Source organism: Dendropsophus ebraccatus, chromosome 7, assembly GCF_027789765.1.
Source record: "Dendropsophus ebraccatus isolate aDenEbr1 chromosome 7, aDenEbr1.pat, whole genome shotgun sequence".
NCBI lineage: Eukaryota > Metazoa > Chordata > Amphibia > Anura > Hylidae > Dendropsophus > Dendropsophus ebraccatus.
The window spans coordinates 105,902,271-105,923,834 of NC_091460.1; positions in this window are offsets into that span (position 1 = coordinate 105,902,271).

The window sequence follows — 21,564 nt, forward strand, 5'->3', positions numbered from 1 at the left end:
CCACACACACACACACACACTTTAGTCAGGTGACGCACTGGGGCCACATATGGGGGATTTCTAGAAACATTGGAATAAGGAGAATAAATAGTGAGTTCCATTACTCAGTTAGTACTTGCTGTATTAGAGGGAAAAATGGATTAAAATAGAATATCTGCCCCAAAATTTTAAATTTTAACATTTTCCCCCAACTTTCTGCGAAAACTTATGAAATGCTGCTTTGAATACTTTGAGGGGTGCCGTTTTTACCATGTAGAGATTTATGGGGGTAACTAACATACAGGCTCCACAAATCCACTTCAGAATTGAACTGGTCCCTAATAAAATCAGAATTTGAAATTTTCCTGAAAATGTGAAAAATCACTGCAAAATTTTGAAGCCCTCTAACATCCTAACAAGTAAAAGGACATTCACCAAATGACGTAACCATAAAGCAGACATGTTGTAGATGTTGCAGTAATTAAAATTAGTTTATGTATTTTTCTTAGAACAAGAGAATTTTAAATATAAAGAAACATACATTTTTCAAATTTTCAAATGTGTTTTTTTTTTTTTCCTTACAAAAGTAAAAGTGTATCAACCAAAGTATACCACAAACATAAAGAGGAATATGTCATAAAAAAACTATCTCAGAATAAGTGCGATAATTAAAAGCATCACAGAGTTATCACTGCATAAAGAGAGACAGGTCAGATTTGAAAAATAGGCCCTGGGCATTAAGGCCAAAACAGGCTGCAGAGGCAAGGGGTTAAAGGGGTTGTCCAGTGAAAAATCTTTTTCTTTCAAATCAACAGGTGTCAGAAAGTTATATAGATTTGTAATTTACTTCAATTAAAATATCTCAAGTCTTCCAGTACTTATTAGCTACTATATGTCCTGCAGGAAATGTTTTACTTTCAGTCTGACACACTGCTCTCTGCTGCCACCTCTGGTCAAGACAGGAACTCTCTAGAGGAGAGGCTTTCAATGGGAATCCCCATGGAAAACATCTCCTGCTCTGGACAGTTCCTGTCTCTGCCAGACATGTTAGCAGAGAGCAGTGTGTCAGACTAAAAATAAAACAACATTTCCTGCAGGACATACAGCAGCTGATAAGTATGGGAAGACAAACAAATTTGATAATAGAAGTAAATTACAAATCTATATAACTTTCTGACACCTGTTGATTTGAAAGAAAAAGATTTTTGCTGGACAACCCCTTTAAGGAGTGAAACTATTTTTAATAGTTAATACATCACAGAGTTGCATTCATAAAATATCATCTTGATAGTTCTCTTACCCTTGAGATGCTTAGATGCTTCAGCATGCTCCAGTTGCGCTCATCTCTAGTAACAATCCTTATGGCTTTCATTTGAATAACTTATAGCCTTGTGTTCACCTATGATCCCCTTTGCTGTCATCAGACTGGAAAGTACCTGCATAAATGCATCAATATGTTTTGTTCCCGTTATGTTCAGTGTGTGCGTTCAATGTGCTTGCCGAGGGATATTGTGGCTTAGTGTCTCCATGGAGACACATAGGACGGTGCAATTTTTTAAATAACCTCCTTCCCTCAGTAAGAGCATTGATTATAATGTTTCATGTGACAATTATCGTTCACATAATCGTTAACGATAAACGATCCAAATGACCGCTATTACGAAAGACCTGAAATCGTTCGCCCATTTACATGGAAACATAATCGTTACTTATGATCGTTCTTGCGGTCGTCTTCTTGTCGCCGCTATTGCGTTCGTCACTACTGCGAACGACCGAACGAACGATGTCTTATTCAATGCGAACGATTTGCGAACGAGCAACGACAAAAATAGGTCCAGGTCTTATTGAACGATCAAAGATTTCTATGAACTTACGACCGGATCGTATACGGCGCTGTGAAAAAAGAACAAGACCATTGTTTGAGGACGCAACTGTTCCAACTCATGGCCGTGGATTTCCATGCGGTCCCGCACGAAGTACTTATTTCAGCCAAATTGAACTTGATTTTTCGATCCAAAAGGTTCTGTGTGTTTTATTGGGCTGGGCGAAGATTTTTCAAGTAAACGACCTGTTTCAGATCGCTTCGAAACAAGCTAGGGAAGTATAACTCTACTACGGGCGCATGTTCGCGGTTCGTACGCATCCGGCCGTATGTCGATTTTTCCCACGCCCATAGTTTCAGCCGCACATGTACGGCGGCGTACGAAATGCGTCCAGAATCGTACAAAGTGTGAACATAGCCTTAGAGTGACCTAGCCAGTCTCTGCACCTGAACCCAATAGAAAATTGCTGGAGGGAGCTAAAACTCAATGTTGCCCAGTGACAGCCCCGAAACCCGAAAGATCTGGAGAAGAACAGGGGGAGAAAAAATCCCAATAATCAGTAAAACAGCAGCAGACCTTCAAAATAAATCTATAGCCACACTCCAGATCCCCTGCCCTATTGGATCTAATCTGCTGCTAGATTCCCTTTAAGTACATTGATGTGTACACAAAAGGTTGAACAGAACACGTATGTGATTGAAATGTTTAATATTAGTTTAATCAACCAAAAAGAGAAATACAATCAAAATAGATGGCCTAGGGAAAGATTCGCATAATCGTTAACGATAAACGATTTAAATGACCGCTATTACGAAAGACCTGAAATCGTTCGCCCATTTACATGGAAAGATAATCGTTACTTATGATCGTTCTTGCGGTCGTCTTCTTGTTGCCGCTATTGCGTTCGTCACTACTGCGAACGACCGAACGAACGATGTCTTATTCAATGCGAACGATTTGCGAACGAGCAACGATAAAAATAGGTCCAGGTCTTATTGAACGATCAATGATTTCTTGTTCGGTCGTTAGTCAATAACTGCTAGTCAAACGAACGATTATCGTTTTGATTTGAACGATTTAACGATAATCTGAACGATAATTGTCCGGTGGAATAGGGCCCTAAGTAGTGGCTGGGTCTTTCAGCATGACAATGACCCGAAACACAGCCAGGGCAACTAATGCTGCGTTTACACAGACAGATTTATCTGACAGATTTTTTAAGCCAAAACCAGGAACAGACTATAAACAGAGAACAGGCCATATAGGAAAGATTGTGATTTCTCCTCTATTCAAATTCATTCCTGGCTTTGGCTTCCAAAATTGGTCAGATAAATCTCTCTGTGTAAACGCACCATAAGAGTCCATTTACACAGAAAGATTATCTGACAGATTATCTGCCAAAGATTTGAAGCCAAAGCCAGGAATGGATTTTAAAAGAGAAGAAATCTCAGGCTTTTCTTTATAACCTGATCTCTGTTTATAGTCTGTTTCTGGCTTTGGCTTCAAATCTTTGTCAGATAATCTGTCAGATAATCTTTCTGTGTAAATGGACCCGTATGGTGCGTTTACACAGACAGATTTATCTGACAGATCTTTAAAGCCCAAACCAGGAACAGACTATAATCAGGGATCAGGTCATAAAGGAAAGACTGAGATCTATCCTCTTTTCAAATCCATTCCTGGCTTTGGCTTTCAAAATCTGCCTGATAAATCTGTCTGTGTAAATGCACCATTAGGCTATGTTCACACTACGTATATTTCCGGCCGTAGTGCGAACCGCGTATACACGCACATAGTTTTGAGGTTGATGTGTTCGCTTGAAAAGTATACGATATACGCCCGCACAATGCACACTACGTATGAGCTTACGGCCGGATTGTATACGGCGCCGTGAAAAATGAACAAGACCATTGTTTGAGGACGCAACTGTTCCAACTCATGGCCGTGGATTTCCTTGCGGTCCCGTACGAAGTACTTATTTCAGCCAAATTGAACTTGATTTTTCGAACCAAAAGGTTCTGTGTGTTTTATTGGGCTGGGCGAAGATTTCCAAGTAAATGACCTGTTTCAGATCGCTTCGAAACAAGCTAGGGAAGCATAACTCTACTACGGGCGCATGTTCGCGGTTCGTATGCATCCGGCCGCATGCCGATTTTTCCCACGCCCGTAGTTCCAGCCGCACATGTACGCCGGCGTACGAAATGTATCCGGAATCGTACAAAGTGTGAACATAGCCTTAGAGTGACCTACCCAGTCTCTGCACCTGAACCCAATAGAAAATTGCTGGAGGGAACTAAAACTCAATGTTGCCCAGTGACAGCCCCGAAACCTGAAAGATCTGGAGAAGATCAGGGAGAGAAAAAATCCCAATAATCAGTAAAACAGCAGCAGACCTTCAAAATAAATCTATAGCCACACTCCAGATCCCCTGCCCTATTGGATCTAATCTGCTGCTAGATTCCCTTTAAGTACATTGATGTGTACACAAAAGGTTGAACAGAACACGTATGTGATTGAAATGTTTAATATTAGTTTAATCAACCAAAAAGAGAAATACAATCAAAATAGATGGCCTAGGGAAAGATGTCTTGTAATACAACATAGTGAAAGTGGATATTCTGTTCATGATCAGTTTCATGGCGCTTTGCTTTAGGCTCCAGGAGTCTTGGACGGGGAACAAATGGCTGCATTCAGAAGTCTATAAGTGATTCTTTTTTATGTAGCGTGGGAGTCTGGACAGCAGCCCTCATAGTTTAGATCTTAGCTAAATATTTTCTGGGGAAATTGTGGAGTTCCAGTAAGAAGAGCTTCCAGTTACTGGTATACAATACACTGTTAGCATTCTAGATACTTAATAGACCACAAAATGCACTGGGAAATAAAGGTGATGAGCATTTAGGTCTTGGATTCCCAGGAATTATCCATCTTAGGAGAGAGTAAACTATTCTATCACATTATATTGTATTGATAAATAGTAATAATAATTTTAAAAGTGCTTCTTTGTTACTATGGTCATAATTATAAATAGGGCAGTGCAGGTAAAGGTGCGTTTACACGAAACGATAATTGGCCCGATCGTACGATTAACGATGTCGGAGTAACAATTTTTTTTCCATAACGATCAGCGTTTAAACGGTACGATATATCGTACGGAAAATTCTCTTTGCGATCGTTTCGCGATCGCTCAAGCCTATCTCACACATTGGTTAAATCGGCGAACGACTGTTTACACGGAAAGATCTGCTAATTTTTTGCGAACGACGATTTGATAACATGTTGTAAGATCAAAATGAACGATTTCTTGTTCGTCGTTTGATCGTTTGCTGCGTTTACACGTACGATTATCGTTCGAATTCGATCGTTATCGCGCAAATTCGCATGATAATCGTTACGTGTAAACGCACCATTAGGGTGGGTGAACCAGTCACTAACCAATGCCTGCATTCTACAGGTCTAAGTGCCTAAGTGCTTGGCGTGTGAGTGTGGCGGGAAAGGAGGGGCGTATCAAATTAGGAAACCTTATAATCCTGCTTGAAAATTATGGGGTTCTTCTATTTAATGTTATCCAGCTTTCTTATAATCACTGTGCTTTAATTTCTTAGCACCTTCAAAATCTGCTGTCAAAAAGAATTCTCATTTACACCCAGAGACTGAAACCCCATACACAGTGGTGCCTTGGTTTAAGAGTAACTTGGATTAAAAGCGTTTTGCAAGAAGAGCTCGCAGTTTTTCAAAATTTTGACTTGCTTTAAGAGCATTGCTTTGATTTAAGAGCTCCCTGTACTGGGTGGGGGGGGGGGGGGTGGTCTGCATAGTAGGGGAGGGGGATGGTCTGCATAGCGGGGTCCACAGCACTGTTCTCTGACCAAAGAAGTCTCCCTCACCTCCCAAATCATAGCAAATCATAGCAGATTCAGGCTGGAGCTTACATCAGGGGACAGGACTGTGGAGTAATCTCTTCATAGCTGTAACCCATCTCTTCCTGGACAAAAAGTGCTGCTATACTGTGCCCACATCTGCCCTGATTATAAGTGTATGCTCCCTGCAGTCTCTGTCAGCCCTTGTGTTTCCCACCATCTCTATTCCTGCTATAATGTGTCTGCACTTACACTCAGCCATTCACACTACTGTATAGAAAAGTTTCTGTCACTGTCCTCCTGCACCACTCTGTGATTCTCACTTCCTGATTGGTTCATGCTGAACACACCCCTTCCCCATTGCGGTCATGTGACCACACAGAGCTTTGACAGCAGCCCTGCTTCTCTATTCTAGCCTTATGTACTACACTACTGCATTATGGGGATTTGCAGCTCCATCCTGTATCTACAAACTGCTGCTGTTTTTCCAGGTTTATGCACATACTATATATTATACTCTACATGCTGATTGCTATACTGTACAGTAATTTATAATCTGACGTATTCAGCTGTTTATAAATGTTTGTTTTACATGTTATTCAGAATAAAAAAAATATTTTGGGGTCTGGAACCAATTGTCAACAAGAAAATAATAAGCAAGTAAACTCCCCCCTCCTCGTACCTCGCTGAGGTTCTGTTCACAGCAGACGGGGTCCTGCAGCTCTGCTAGCTGCAATGTTATGTCCCCAGCTGAGTGACTGCTCTCTCAGCCAATCAGGGACTGGGACTGAGCGGGCAATTGCTAAGCTGGGCCGTGACGTTGCGGCCGGAAGAGCCAGATGCGTGATATATATATATATATATACATTCCTACTGCATGGGGCATTGGCAGTAGGAACATATATAGCCGTATGACTGACATGAAGGGGTTAAGCAAACCAACAGTTGGTCTAAACTAAGGACCCTATCACACATGGCTATTAACATGCAGAAAATAGTTAGGCTATGTTCACACGTAGCAAAACTAGCGGAATTAGCCTCCCTCTCATAATGTGAGTCTATGGGAGGCACGCACTGCTGTTCTTACAGCGTCTCTCTTCGCTGACGAATGAACATGTTCATTCTTCAGCGCGGGGAGAGCAGCAGCGCACGCCTCCCATAGACTCCCATTATGAGAGGGAGGCTAACGGCATTCCGCGGCGGACAATTCCGCCACGGAATTCCACTAGTTTTGCTGCATGTGAACGTAGCCTTGTACTGTTCAAATTTAAATAATAATCCTTTTGGCAATGATTAAAAAATCGTTTGTGTGTCGTTGATCGCATCTTTTGAGCTAAACCTAAAATCATTGTTAAGCGTTCACTGTAATTCCACATTAACAGTAGACAGTCTTTGGGTCACAGGTTGATCAAACAAACCCCCCAAATGTTATCTAATATAGTCAGCATATAATAGATAGGCAGGGAATAAGATAACACGGATGAAACAATACCTTGAGCAAATACACGCATCCTTTCTCTAAACCCATCAAGACCTATTGTAGTACAATGATTCAAACCACAGAGATAATTTATCAATGAGGTTCGATGGTATTTTAATAAACATTTAAGAATACCAGTGGTTGGCGTTACAGAAACAAAGAAACCAATTCATTGAATTGAGCAAGTTTAGGTATTTGTCCCTGTGTATTGAGAACAATACGAGTACATTACTGTTCACAGGTACGTGAGATAATTCAATCAGCACATCTTTACCTCTCGGCATCTGTAATAAGTAACTAATTGTTACTGCACGTCAACTCTTATAAAGCGTCCTGGTCGTGAGGTCTGACCCCAGAAACTAAGTGTAACAATGTGGCCAGATATTTTTTACTTATACAATGCTTCTCTCTACCCAATACTGCAACTCCAAGCCCTATTCACTAGTCTTTGTATAGAGTCTAGTGTGGATAATGTAGGATCTGTTAATGACTACAACAAAGTCAATTCTGTTAGTTCAAGTGTACAAGTGTACTTGTGATGCCAGGGCAAGCAGAAGGATTTTAAGTAGTCCGGCGAAAATTTTTATGAAAGTATTGTATTGCCCCCCAAAACTTATACAAATCACCAATATACACTTATTATGGGAAATGCTTATAAAGTGCTTTTTCCCTGCACTCACTACTGCATTAAGGCTTCACTGCCTGGATAAAATGGTGATGTCACAACCCGATTCCCAGAGCTGTGCAGGCTGTGGCTGCTGGAGAGGATGATGGCAGGGGACACTGAGGGACACAGGGCGCTGGAGGTACACTGTGCATCCCTCTGCCATCATCCTCTCCAGCAGCCAAAGCCCGCACAGCTCTGGGAGTCGGGTCATGAGTCGTGACATCATTATTTTATCCAGGAAGTGAAGACCTGATGCAGTAGTAAGTGCAGGGAAAAAAGCACTTTATAAGCATTTCCCATAATAAGTATATATTGGTAATTTGTATAAATTTGGGGGGCAATACAATACTTTAATAACATTTTCTCCAGACTTCTCCTTTAAGGGGGTATAGAGCGAACTTAGGACTCCAGTCCACTCCAAACCCAGCAGCTTCTGGCTGCTATCAGCTGCATTACATTGGTGGTGCAGTAGCTCAGATTGGCTCCCCTCTGCTAGGCCTCTCACACTGCCTACAGACTGAAAGATACAAATGTTAAAGGGGTTAGAATAGGCCAATGTTAAACTCATTTATTTTTTTAAAAGTAGTTAAAAAAGGTACATAAATTCATTATCATTGTAATAGTTTTGATCTGAAGAATATAGATAACATGTCTGTTTTATCACATGGTGACAAGTAAAAACTAAGCCTCTCAAATTAAAAATATTGCTTTTTCAACTTCACCTGCAGATAATGAATGCAGCCCTATGAATGCCTGGAAAGCATGAAAACAGCCATAGGCCATAGACTGTATCCATGTTTTCCAGCTTTCCGGGCAGTCTTAGGGCTGCATCCAACTTTTTCGGCCACTGGTAATCAAATGCTGCATGCTTGGGTTTGGGCGACCCTGAGCATGCTCCAGATATGCTCATCTCTAGTCTTTACCAGTATACAAAAATGATCTATGAATCATTGGAAAATCAATCTGGTGGAAAACCACACAGTGGACAATTTACATTGACCTGGCACATAGCACTGATCACCACCCAGTTGTAAATCTATAATTTCTCTGCAACATGGAAGTGCTATAGATTAGGGGCCCTATTACACAGAGCGATTATCTGCTGAATCAGACAGACACTGCTTTGTGTAATAAAGACAATGATCAACAATAGGCCGATCATCGACTGATCATTGTCTTTTAGAAAGTTTAAAAATGATCAGCCGCCGATCGCATATAACTCCATGTAATAGAGAAAATAATAAACATTGTACTTACCTCTCCATGCTCCCGCAGTATCCTGCTGCCTTTTACCTGCGTTCTTCACTCACCACAGCTGCCGTTGAAGCTTCTGAATCTGTCTCTAGTGACAGGCTGCTCAACTGTGGCGTTGTCCCGTCTCAGTCAGCGACTGGCTGAGCGGCCTGTCACTCTTCAAAGAGTTCTTGAGATAAGTGGGAAGATGCGATGAATGGGAAAGTCAGCAGGACACCATGGGAGCCTAGAGAGGTAAGTATAGTGTTTATTTTCTATATAAAGAAAGGACTGCACAATCATTGAGCTGTGTAATTGGCTTTACAAGTGAGCACTAATCTAACACATTGGCGCTCGCTTACAAATTTGGGCCGTGTAATACATTAACATAAAACATAAATATAGCTGATTATGATTACATAAAAAGTCTAAATATTTGTCATGGTTACCTTTAAAGATTAAGGTTATCAAACAGTGAACAGTTGTTATTTTAAAGGTCCATTGAATTTTGTTGAAAAGACGGGCAAAAAAAAATCTACGTGTGAACAACTTAAAATAACAGCGAATAAATGTCCTGAACATTAATTTGACTGCCGTGCGAACAACGGTCGTTATTCTATGCATTGTGTGAACTAACGGCCATTGTTTCCCTAGACTTCAATGCAAATCATTTGAGACTGAAAATAACGGCTGAAAATAACAGTGTGTGAACATGGCCTAATAGTCTGTATTCTGTATTTTCTTGTAAAGACATATTACACTTGAAAATGACAGGAAGCCTGGCGCACAGCCTTTCTGTTCTCAATTTCATCTAGTCCTGAAACTCCTCTATAATTAAAGGGCAAAATGGTGATTAAAACTAAACCAAACCTTGTGGCTGACCATAACACACAGGCCCAGGTCTGGGAAATGTAACATTTAGACATTTACCTAGTGCTGGGCCTTATGGCCATTAAACAGGTTGCTTACCACTTTAATTGCTTGCAGACTGAAAATACAGGGAGGTGAGAACACAACATGTTTCCTGCCCCTTATTATAAGTGTTACCATCAGCATGCACTGACAGTCCTCTTTAGCCTAGATCCGCTTGTACTGCATGATGTTGTGTTCTTAAAAGTCGGCCATGCTTTTTAATGTCTTAATACATATTCAAGTGAAAGCTGTCAGCTGTCAAAATAAATGAGGATCTGTCAATGTGAAAATGATTTAGCATACATATAGTGATTACTGCCGGCTGTCAGGCAGCATTTTGGATGCGAAGCCCAAAGTAAAAAAAAAAAAAAAAGATTTGACTGTTTTCGAATAGAGTCTGTTACATGCGTTTCACGTCCATGTTTCGGGCAGATCATGGAACATGTGAATGCGGCCTAAAATAATGTCCATTATTGTTGCTTTTTTATTGACGTCAATAGAATGATGGCCGCCCAATGCACACAGTGTATAAAATAAAGGATGTTGTCTGTAGGCACCAAACTAATGTTCATGATAATTGTTTTTCAAACAATTGACATTTTCTTTAGTTGTTCACACACATTTTTTTTTTTTTTTATCGTTTTTTTTATTAAATTCAATGGACCTTCAAAAAAGAGCCACATCCAAAAGGGACTAAACGAGAATAATGTAAAAACAGCCGTCATGACAGGCACCCAAAATGTGACTCTCATTATATGGAACTCAAAATAACGGACAAAATGTTAAAAAAGAAAAAACAACATGTGAACATAGCCATTGTCTGCAGTTAAAGTTGTAGTTCACAAAAAAAATTCTTTGAAATCAACCAGTATTTATCAGCTGCTGCATGTCCTGCAGGAAGTGGTTTATTCTCTCTAGTCTGACACAGTGCTCTCTGTTGCTACCTCTGTCGATGTTAGGAACTGTCCAGAGCAGTAGCAAATCCCCCATAGAAAACCTCTCCTGCTCTCCAAACTGGAAATAATACACCATTTCCTGCAGGACATACAGAAGCCGATAAGTACTGGAAGACTGGAGATTGCTACAAGTTTGATACAACAAGATGTTAGAAAGTTTTCTGCTTTTCTCCTCACTACTATATCTGACAATCCTAGACAGCACTTGGCAATACACGGTGATCGAACATCTTCCGCCTGATTTATGGTATGAACTAAAGATTTAGGCGATGTTCTCACACAGTATTTTTGCTCAGTACTTTGGTCAGTATTTTTCAACCAAAACCAGGAGTGGATTGGAAACACAGAAAGGCTCTGTTCACACTGTTGAAATTGAGTGGATGGCCGCCATTTAATAGCAAATAGTTATCGTTATTTTAACCCTTTGAGGACCAGGCCCAAAATGACCCAGTGGACCGCGCAAATTTTGATCTTAGTGTTTTCTTTTTTCCCTCCTCCTCTTCTAAGAGCTCTAGCACTTTCAGTTTTCTATCTACAAGCCATGTAAGTGCTTGTTTTTTACAGGAATAGTTGTACTTTGTAATGGCGTCTTTCATTTTACCATAACATGTATGATGCAATTCCAAATATATTATTTATGAAGATATAAATAGGTGAAATCGTAAAAAAGAATGCAATATGGTAACGTTTGGGGGGTTCCTGTGTCTACGTAATGCACTATATGGTAAAAGCGACATTATACAATTCTATAGGTCAGTCCGAACACAACCATATGCAGGTTTACACAGATTCTCTAATGTTATATATTTTTTTTTAAATGAAATCCTTTTTTTTGGCAATTAATTATAAATAAAATGGGCCTATTGTGACGCTTATAACGGTTTTATTTTTTCACCTACAGGGCTGTATGGGGTGTCATTTTTTCCGCCATGATCTCTAGTTTTTATTAATACCATATTTGTGAAGATCGGACGTTTTGATCACTTTTTATTAATTTTTTTTTATATATAATGTAACATAAAATCGGTAATCCGCGCACTTTTTTCCCTCTTTTCGTGTACGCCATTCTCCGTTCGCAATGACGCTTGTAATATTTTAATAGATTGGACAATTACGCACGCTACGGTATATTATATGTTTATTTATTTTTATATGTTTTATTTATATAATGGGAAAGGGGGGTGATAGGCATAGGCATAGCATTGATCAGTGTTATCGGCGATCTGCTCATTGAGCCTGCCTGTGCAGGCTTAGTGCAGCAGATCGCCGATCAGACTGCACGGAGGCAGGTAAGAGACCTCCGGCGGTCCGTTTTACCGATCGGGACCCCCGCAGTCACACTGCGGGGGTCCCGATCGGTAAGTGACAGGGGACTCCCCCTGTCACTTACACTTAAACGCCGCGGTCGTGCCGCGATCGCGGCTTTTAAGGAGTTAATGACACACGGCAGCGCAATCGCTGCAGCGTGTCATTATCGGTGAGGTCCCGGCTGCTGATTGCAGCCGGCCCCCACCTGCTATGAAGCGCGCTTCGCTCCGGAGCACGCTTCATAGCCGGAGAAACACACAGGGCGTACAGTTACGCCCTAGGTTGTCTGGGGACAGACTTCCATGGCGTAACTATACGCCCTGGGTCCTCTAAGGGTTAAAAGAATGGCCGTTGTTTTGAAATAATGGTAATTATTTGCCATTAAATGACGGCCATCCACTAAATTTCAACATAGCTTTTCTGTGTTTCCAATGCACTCCTGCTTTTGGTTGGAAAATACTGACCAAAATACTGAGCAAAAATACTGAGTGTGAACATAGCCTAAGTGTGAAGTTCTTTATAAATCCAGAGCTCAGTGACAACTCATTTGTAGGATTTGTCAAACTGTCAGCCAGGAATGACACAACCAGTGTCCATATTTGTTTTTGGTGTTCCTGACTTGACCTTTGTCACCATAAGGTCATAGGTTAGTTAAGGAAGAATTTGAATGAGGATGTCTGGGTTTTGGCTAAACATTTCAGTAAGGCTTAAAGTCTAGATTCTAGAAGATGGAATGCTAGGTATAAAGACCTCTCCTATTATCCTAATAGTATATCATGTATATGTGTATATGCATTTTTCACTGCATGTAAATGAAAACTATTAAGGGTGACTTCACACACACCAGATCCGCAGCAAATTCACCACAAAATCCGCTGCGGACAAGTGCCAGTTCATCCCTATGAGAATACATACTCGCAACTGGGGTTGCTCCGCCGCAGCCACTGATTGGCTGAGCAGGACGTCAAGCCAAGAACCTCTGAAGCAAGCCAGAGTGCAGAGCAGGTGATGTATGCTCTGGTCGGTGGGGATTACCTTGCATACCCGCAGTGGGATGTCATCCCACCCGCATGAGTATGTATCCTCATAGGGATGAACTGGCACTGGATCCGCAGTGGATTTAGCTGTGAATCCGCAGCGTGAAATCTGCTGCGGATCCGGTGTGTGAAGGCACCCTAAAGGGGGTACTCCAGAGAATTTTTTTTTCCTTTCAAATGAACTGATGTCAGCTGCTGTATGTCCTGCAGGAGGTGGTGTATTCTTTCCAGTATGACACTGTGATCTCTGCTGCCACCTCTGTCCATGTCAGGAACTGTCCAAAACAGTAGAGGTTTTATGTTTCAATATGCTTATTAATTTTGAAAGCATTGTGAATCATAAAAATAACATTTTCTTGAAATCTTATGCTAAGTCATACAAAGTTGTACAAATACTACAAAACATCAGACTATTCTGAAAGTCAGAATAATTAGCAAGAAAAGAAGAGTATTAATAGGCAGGTAACAGCATAAGAATATTATGTTACTTTATAGGCAGGTGGAAATATAGACTAAGGGGGAGATTTATCAAACATGGTTTAAATAAAACTGGCTCAGTTGCCCCTAGCAACCAATCAGATTCCACTTTTCATTCCTCACAGACTCTTTGGGAAATGAAAGATGGAATCTGATTGGTTGCTAGGGGCAACTGAGCCAGTTTCACTTTACACCATGTTTGATAAATCTCCCCCATTGTCTCTAAAATAGGGTTCACGTGTATCAATCAAATAGATTAGAACCACAAAAGATATCTATATCTATCTAAAAGATATAGATCTTTTGGGTGAGCTAATACGATGCTTAGGGATGAAAAGATTATTGCATGGATTATCTGGCTATGTTCAGTCTTAATTCTTAGGTCAAAATACATCTGTATTTTCAATACAATAAGGTGTGGTGGACTTTACCAGCAGAGCACTGATCTAATTGATCGATGTGATGTAAAATAGAAAATTCAAATACTTTGTATTGCTGCGTGCGGAATCGTCTGGACTATTAACCTCTTCACAACCACCCACAGTGTATGTATATATATATTGTAGGGATCTTCCCGGGGGATGGTGTGTTTGGACACAGTTCACAGCAGACTTGGACTTGTAAAATAACAGCTTGGCGTTTATTTGCAGCATAAACCGTCCATAACAGAAATATAGCAACACTGTGCTTTAAGAACAAAACAAAAAGGTCTTGCCCGTCTGGGCGCTAACTAACACAGCAGGTTACCTCTCTGACACTTCAGTCGGCAGTATTGCGGGGTGTGAACAGGCCCCAGCAGCGGCTGTCTTCCCAGCTCTCACCAAACAGCATGCAGGCTGTTCACTCCTGGCTGAGAGAGCTCCCACCTGCATCTCTGTGGAGCTCTTACCTTCTCAGGCTGATTGCTCACCTGATGGCAAAACCCAAACTGGATCGGGGGGAGGGAATGGCAAGTCCCACTACCAAAACCTACCTGCCATTCCATGTAAATCCAGGCCCGGTAAAAATAAATAATAACTCAGCAGCATAACACTGCTGAGCAACAGATCCCTCCTGGACTCACCATCTCACACTATGCATCAGCCTAGGTGAGATGTACACCCCCTCGAACACATCTCCTGTGACATGTCTACATATCCCCCCCCTCTTTTTCAGACCGGAGGGCTGAGCGTTTTGTCCCCACAGACAGTGTACCCTTGATAGGGCGTCAGCATTCGCCTGTAATTTCCCTGGCCGGTGTTCCACAGTGAAATTGAAGTTTTGTAGGGACAGAAACCATCTAGTCACCCTTGCATTCTTCTCCTTGTTTATTTTCATCCATGTTAGGGGGGCATGGTCTGTCACTAACTTGAATTTCCTGCCTAGCAAGTAGTACCTCAGGGACTCTAGGGCCCACTTCACTGCCAGACACTCTCGCTCCACAATGGCGTAGTTTTTCTCGGCCGGGGATAGCTTCCTACTCAAGTACATCACCGGGTGCTCCTCGCCATTCACGACCTGTGAGAGGACGGCACCTAACCCTGTATTAGAGGCGTCTGTCTGTACTAGAAACTCTCGCCTAAAGTCAGGGGTAACTAGCACAGGCTGTTGGCACAGGGCAGACTTAAGGCTTTGAAAAGCCTTCTCAGCCTCTGGAGTCCATGTCACCATTGCGGACTTCGCACCCTTTGTCAGGTCAGTTAGTGGGGCTGCAACTGAAGCAAAATTTGGCACAAACCTTCGGTAATAGCCCGTAATACCCAGGAAAGCTCTGACCTGTTTCTTTGTGAGGGGTTGAGGCCAATTCTGTATTGCCTCAATTTTATTTAGTTGTGGTTTCACTAACCCCCTTCCAATAATGTAGCCCAAGTATTTGGCCTCCTCTAAGGCTAGTGCACACTTCTCTGCATTGATGGTTAACCCTGCATCACTTATGGCATCTAACACCGCCTGGACCTTACAGAGGTGACTTTCCCAATCAGGGCTAAAAATGACCACATCATCAAGGTAGGCAGCGGAGTAATCACGATGTGGTCGCAGAATCAGGTCCATCAACCTCTGAAAAGTGGCAGGGGCTCCATGTAACCCGAATGGCATCACTACGTATTGGAAGAGCCCATCAGGGGTGGAGAATGCAGTCTTCTCTCTATCCTCAGGAGTGAGTGGGATCTGCCAGTAGCCCTTAGTGAGATCGAGGGTAGTTATGTACCTGGCATTACCCATCCTTTCTATCAACTCATCTACCCTGGGCATGGGGTAGGCATCGAACTTGGAGATCTCATTTAACTTTCTAAAGTCATTACAGAACCTCCAAGTTCCATTGGGCTTTGGGATTAACACAATCGGGCTGGACCACTCGCTCTGGGACACCTCAATGACTCCTAGGTCAAGCATACGTTTTACCTCGGATGATACCGCCTCCCTCCGTGCTTCTGGTATCCTGTAGGGCTTAAGGTTTACTCTGCTTCTAGGCTCAGTTTCCACATGATGACTAATGAGATGCGTACGCCCTGGGAGGTCAGAAAACTTGTCTTTATTTTTCTGCAGGAATTCCTTAGCTTCCTGCTTCTGGGACACTGATAGGGTGTCACCAATCCTGACCGGAGGGATTGGTGGTGACAGATGACCAACAGGCTTTGTCGCCACCAAGGATTCCCTGTCTTTCCAGGGCTTGATCAAGTTTATGTGATAAACTTGGAAAGGCTTCCTTCTACCTGGTTGGTGTACCTTGTAGTTGACCTCACTGATCTTCTCTACAATTTCATAGGGACCCTGCCACTTTGCTAAGGAATTTGCTTTCTACCGTGGGAACAAGTATGAGTACCCGGTCAACCTGGGCTAAATGTCCTGATTCTTGCAGAACGATTGTAAATTCTGCTTTGGCCCTCTTGCGCCCTCTGGAGGTGTTCCCTTACTAGGGGCATTACAGTGGCTATACGGTCCTGCATTTGTGCTACATGCTCTATAACACTCTTGTATGGGGTGGACTCACTTTCCCATGTCTCTTTCGCTATATCCAACAAACCCCTAGGGTGACGACCATAGACTAATTCGAAGGGAGAGAACCCTGTGGACGCTTGGGGTACTTCCCTAATAGAAAACATCAGGTAAGGTAGTAAGTGATCCCAATCACGACCATCCTTTTCCACCACTTTTTTTAACATATGTTTCAGGGTTTTATTAAACCTCTCCACTAACCCGTCTGTCTGTGGGTGATATACAGAGGTACGAAGGTGTGAGATTTTAAACAGTTTGCATAGCTCTTTCATTACCTTTGACACAAATGGGGTACCTTGGTCGGTCAAGATTTCTTTGGGGATCCCCACCCTGGAAAACATATAAAACAATTCCCGTGCAATTGTTTTAGATGCAGTGTTTCTTAGGGGTACAGCCTCAGGATAGCGGGTCGCGTAGTCTAACACAACTAGAATGTACTGGTGACCCCTAGCTGACTTTACAATGGGACCCACCAAGTCCATTGCGATCCGGTCAAAAGGTACCTCTATGATGGGGAGTGGGACCAAAGGACTGCGGAAATGCGACACTGGAGCGCTAAGCTGACATGTGGGGCACGACTCACAGTATTTTTTTATGTCAGCATAAATCGCAGGCCAATAAAACCTCTGGAGGACTCTCTCCTGTGTTTTATCTGTCCCCAAGTGGCCCCCAAGGACATGACTATGGGCCATGTCGAGTACCTGACGCCGGTACGACTTAGGCACCAGAAGCTGTTCCACCACCTCATCATTAATTTTAGTGACTCTATAGTAGAGATCATTAGCCATAGAAAAATGTGGAAACTTTCTCTCAGCTTCTGGTTCCTGAGGTACCCCATTCATAACAGTGACCTGCTCTCTCGCATTTTTGAGAGTGGGGTCCTGTAATTGTGCAGAACCAAAATTATCCCTAGACACCTCTAAGTCTGGAACATTCTGCGCAGTGGGAGGAGACTCTTCCTCACCAGCCAGGACCTGCAAAGGAAAAGCATCACTTTCATCCTGTACAATTTTATCATTTACCGGGGGTAATGCAATAGACTTAGGGGTCTCCTCACTCCTTTCAGGGGATTGTTGTTTTCCCCATAGAGCCCAGAACAATGGAAAATCACGCCCCAATATTACATTATGCATAAGGTTTTTAACCACACCCACTTCATACTGTACAGCGCCTAGTTCAGTCCCGACATTAGCCAGTACTATAGGGTAAACCTTTGTATCGCCATGTATGCACACCACACTCATATGTCTTGCTGGCACAAAGTCCCCAGCCACCAGGCTGGCATGCACCAGGGTGACAAGGCTTCCTGAGTCCAGCAACGCCTTAACAGGGAAGTCATTGACAGTAATGTTGCAGACTTGTGGTTCAGTCTCTAGTCCAGTGACTGCAACAAAAGACGGCTCCGCAAATAGCGACTGACGCCGGCTAGCGTCACACTCCATGGGCTCAGTGGTAAGAGGGCAATGGGCAGACATATGTCCCGTCTCATGGCATCTCCAGCACTGGATAGGGCCTGGTCTCTTTGGCAGGGAGTCCTTTTTAAGGCCACTTAGCCACCGGGGACCCCCACCAGTCTTTTGCCCCTGAGACACCTCCTGAGCGCTCTTCCCTCTATCAGCACCCCTCCACACTCCCCCAATAGATGGAAGTCTCTTACCAGCTGAAGGCACAGGTCTGGCACTCCGGGGAGGTGACGGTGCTGCAGGAACATCACGGAGGTAGTCCTCAGTCGCCTGGAACCTCTCCACAAGGTTGACAAGTTCGTCGGCACTCTTAGGGTCGCCTTGTCCCACCAAGCGTTGCAGATCAGCAGGAAGTGCACGGAGGTAGCGATCCATCACGACCCTCTCTAGGATCTGGGCAGGAGTAGAAGTGTCTGGCTCCAACCATTTTCTTGCCAGATGAATCAGGTCGTACATCTGGGACCTCGCTGACTTGTCCAGACTGTAGCTCCAGTTGCGGACCCTCCGGGCACGGACAGCAGCAGTAACTCCTAGTCGGGCGAGTATCTCTGCTTTTAGCCGAGCATAGTCCTTGACCTCTTGCTCACTGAGGTCATAGTAGGCCTTTTGAGGTTCGCCTGTTAAATAGGGAGCAATGACCTCTGCCCACTCAGTGGAGGGTAACTTTTCTCGCTCAGCCACACGCTCAAAGACGGTTAAGTAGGCCTCAACATCGTCATCAGCAGTCATCTTTTGCAGCGCACGCTGCACAGCTCTTCTTACAGACAAAGTCTCTGGCGCGGCTGCTGCCACCAGCTGGGGATTAGCACCTGCAGACGCCTCTTGCTTTGCTATCAGGTGCTCAATAAGTCTCTGTTGTTGAGCCATTGCTTGCTGATGTGCAGCCATTGTCTGTTCATGGCGCAGATTAGCAGCTGCCTGATCCTGTTTAGCGGCTGCCTGAGCCTGTTGTTGTGCGGCCAATGCCTGTTGTTGTGCGGCCAATGCTTGCTCATGGCGTAGGTTAGCGTCTGTCAGAGCCTGTTGTTGCTGCCGATTAGCCTGCTCATGGCGTAGGTTAGCGTCTGTCAGAGCCTGTTGTTGCTGCATATTCACTTGCATTAACTGCTTCATCATCTCCTCCATGTTGCTTGTCTGTTTTTGGAGTGAAGCCGCAGCCTTCACCCAGGACATAAGCAGCTGTAGCCAAGTTGATGCACACCGTTGCCCCTAGCAACCGTTTTGCCCGCTCCGCAGCACCAATTGTAGGGATCTTCCCGGGGGATGGTGTGTTTGGACACAGTTCACAGCAGACTTGGACTTGTAAAATAACAGCTTGGCGTTTATTTGCAGCATAAACCGTCCATAACAGAAATATAGCAACACTGTGCTTTAAGAACAAAACAAAAAGGTCTTGCCCGTCTGGGCGCTAACTAACACAGCAGGTTACCTCTCTGACACTTCAGTCGGCAGTATTGCGGGGTGTGAACAGGCCCCAGCAGCGGCTGTCTTCCCAGCTCTCACCAAACAGCATGCAGGCTGTTCACTCCTGGCTGAGAGAGCTCCCACCTGCATCTCTGTGGAGCTCTTACCTTCTCAGGCTGATTGCTCACCTGATGGCAAAACCCAAACTGGATCGGGGGGAGGGAATGGCAAGTCCCACTACCAAAACCTACCTGCCATTCCATGTAAATCCAGGCCCGGTAAAAATAAATAATAACTCAGCAGCATAACACTGCTGAGCAACAGATCCCTCCTGGACTCACCATCTCACACTATGCATCAGCCTAGGTGAGATGTACACCCCCTCGAACACATCTCCTGTGACATGTCTACAATATATATATATATATGTATATATATATATATATTGGTGATCATGAGGGTCCGTAAGCTGAGCATACCTCATACATGGGACTTCTATGTGCACAGTTGCTATGTGCAGAGATTTCTCCCCAAGTATGCATGTAAACAGAGGCCTCACCCATCTCAGGGGGAATCTGAATATGGTCTGTAGTAGCGAGTTTTGCGATTGCGTTTTTGCAATCCATTTTTGTCATCCGTTTTTTGCAAAAAAAAACGATGAAAAAAACTAATGCATTTGTGTGCAACTTCTTTTTTTCTGCAATTGGCTCTATAGTGATCACTGTATGTAAACAACATATCTGTACTGAGTTTCATAGTGATCAGTAAATCTTTACTGGGATAGAGCTGGGCACCATAGTGATCAGTGTATCTATACTGGGATAGAGCTGGGCACCATAGTGATCAGTGTATCTATACTGGGATAGAGCTGGGCACCATAGTGATCAGTGTATCTATACTGGGATAGAGCTGGGCACGATAGTGATCAGTGTATCTATACTGGGATAGAGCTGGGCACCATAGTGATCAGTGTATCTATACTGGGATAGAGCTGGGCACCATAGTGATCAGTGTATCTATACTGGGATAGAGCTGGGCACCATAGTGATCAGTGTATCTATACTGGGATAGAGCTGGGCACGATAGTGATCAGTGTATCTATACTGGGATAGAGCTGGGCACGATAGTGATCAGTGTATCTATACTGGGATAGAGCTGGGCAGCATAGTGATCAGCGTATCTATACTGGGATAGAGCTGGGCACGATAGTGATCAGTGTATCTATACTGGGATAGAGCTGGGCACCATAGTGATCAGTGTATCTATACTGGGATAGAGCTGGGCAGCATAGTGATCAGCGTATCTATACTGTGATACAGCTTGGCTCCATAGTAATCAGTGTATCTATATTGGGATAGAGCTGGGCTCCTTGGTGAACAGTGTATTTATACTGGGATAGAGTTGGGTTTCATAGTAATCAGTGTATCTATACTGGGATAGAGCTGGGCACCATAGTGATCAGTGTATCTATACTGGGATAGAGCTGGGCAGCATAGTGATCAGCGTATCTATACTGTGATACAGCTTGGCTCCATAGTAATCAGTGTATCTATATTGGGATAGAGCTGGGCTCCTTGGTGAACAGTGTATTTATACTGGGATAGAGTTGGGTTTCATAGTAATCAGTGTATCTATACTGGGATAGAGCTGGGCTCCGTAGTGATCAGTGTATCTATACTGGGATAGAGCTGGGCACCATAGTGATCAGTGTATCTATACTGGGATAGAGCTGGGCACGATAGTGATCAGTGTATCTATACTGGGATAGAGCTGGGCACGATAGTGATCAGTGTATCTATACTGGGATAGAGCTGGGCAGCATAGTGATCAGCGTATCTATACTGTGATACAGCTTGGCTCCATAGTAATCAGTGTATCTATATTGGGATAGAGCTGGGCTCCTTGGTGAACAGTGTATTTATACTGGGATAGAGTTGGGTTTCATAGTAATCAGTGTATCTATACTGGGATAGAGCTGGGCTCCGTAGTGAA